This window comes from Lactuca saligna, chromosome 6, assembly GCF_052625555.1.
Source record: "Lactuca saligna cultivar CGN05327 chromosome 6, ASM5262555v1, whole genome shotgun sequence".
NCBI lineage: Eukaryota > Viridiplantae > Streptophyta > Magnoliopsida > Asterales > Asteraceae > Lactuca > Lactuca saligna.
Window position 1 is genome coordinate 88,807,452 of NC_136422.1, and position 2,086 is coordinate 88,809,537.

The window sequence follows — 2,086 nt, forward strand, 5'->3', positions numbered from 1 at the left end:
AATTTGGGATAAAAAACCCGAAGATCCGTGAGAGAGAATTTGGACTTTCCTCTAAATGGAATGTAACTAATGAACCAATTTGGTTCAGAATTCTATTTATAGTCCTGATATTTTTGGCAGAAAATATTTTTATTCTTGAAACGAACTCTAATGTCCTAGAGTATTGGAATAACAGTGTTGCACAAAACCCTAGTGCATCCATTCTCCTAAGGGAAATCTCCAGAAAAGTCCCAAAATTTTAGTCCAATTTATGAAAAAGTCCCAAAATAAATTTTATTTACAGAAAAGCACAGAATACCGGTTAAAACTTTGAAAAAACCCTTTTCGGCCGGTTTCGCAGATTTTGCCGGTATTTTGTCCTTTTTCTTTAGTTTGCTCAAAATTTTGGGACTTTTCCAAAAATTACATAATAATCAAAATATTGTGACTTTTTTGAAAATTACCATGAAATTAATGGATATTATTATTAACAAATCTTTTATAAATTACATAATAACCAAAATATTGGTGGCCTAAGTACTCCTCTATTGTTTCCTGACCACTCAAACTCTCTATGTTCTTCCTATGCATTGTTGTGGGTATGATGGTGAGATGAAGTTAGTTAGCATTCCTCTAATGTTGGTGTTCTTCTTATGTTGTTTAACCTAACTACCAACCAACATTCATACCTTACATGTTAATAATCATCGGCTAACACACATCTATAAAATGTGAAAAGTGAACCTTGAATGATAATTTATATGGAAACAAGTGAAGGGTGATTATCTATTTAAATTGTCATTCAAAGTTTACTTTTCACTCTCGATAGATATGTGTAATTTTATGGTTATTACTGGGTAATGTTTGGAGGTTAGGTGGTAGTTAGGTTAAAGAACATAATGAAAGATCTATATGTTCGTGTAATGATATTTTCTAATAACACATGATCATATAGCATCATGCTTAATAGCAAGTAGAAACTTATTGATTGTGTATTAATAAATATTATCAACTCTTGTATTGGTCACGCCTAATAGATTACTTCTCACTATGACACCCACAACAATACATATGAAGAACATAAAGACTTTGAAGTGGTCAACAAACAATTGAGAAGTACATAGTCGACCATTCTATTTTTAGAAATTAACAACAAATGTATTTCCTTTGTTTATAATAAAAAAATATTTTTTATGTTTATAAATGATTTGTTAATAATAATATCCATTAATTCCATAGTAATTTTCAAAAAAATCCCAATATTTTGGTTATCGGGTAATTTTCAGAAAAATCCTAATATTTTGAGCAAACTAACGAAAAAGGACAGAATACCGGCTAAATCAACGAAACCGGCCAAAAAGGGTTTTTTTGACGTTTTAGCCGGTATTCTGTGCTTTTCTGTAAACAAAAATTAGTTTGGGACTTTTTCATAAATTGAACTAAAATTTTAGGACTTTTCTGGAGATTTTCCTTCTCCTAATATCTCCTTAAGTGTAAAATCCTGAAAACTGCCAAACTTATACTCGAAGTCTGAGTTTTCACTGTAACTGTTCTACATCTATTGGATCGATGTGGTTTGTTCAGAATGGAAATTTCGGGTTGTCACATCATCCCCCTGTTGAAGGGAATTTCGTCCCAAAATTAGAATTTTAGGCAAGGAAGTATGTACGAATGATCGAGTCATAAGGAGGAAACTTCCTAATTGATTAGTTCTAGCGCTCCTAAGTGAAATCAGGTTCTCGGTTGGTATCCCAACAAACCTTCACTAACTGGCGACGGCGTTGTTTTGTCCGCTTGACCTCTCGGTCGAGTTTCACCACGGTTCTAGTACGAAGGTGAGGATCTCGACGGGTTGACTTACAAGAGTCCTAACGGAAAGGTATGGTTTCACGATCGAGACGCTAAGAGTATAATGTACGCTACTGAGTTCGAGGGGTAGGTCTAGTTTGTGCGAGTCAAAGGACCAATTCTTATAAGAATCTCGGAGGTCCTAACTATATTGGATTTAGCATTCCACGCGATACGAAGCGTATTAAGCCATTCCCAGAGTGAGTTCTCCTAAAGAACTTGGTCACTCACTTGGAATTTCCAAGGTTTCTTTTTCTTG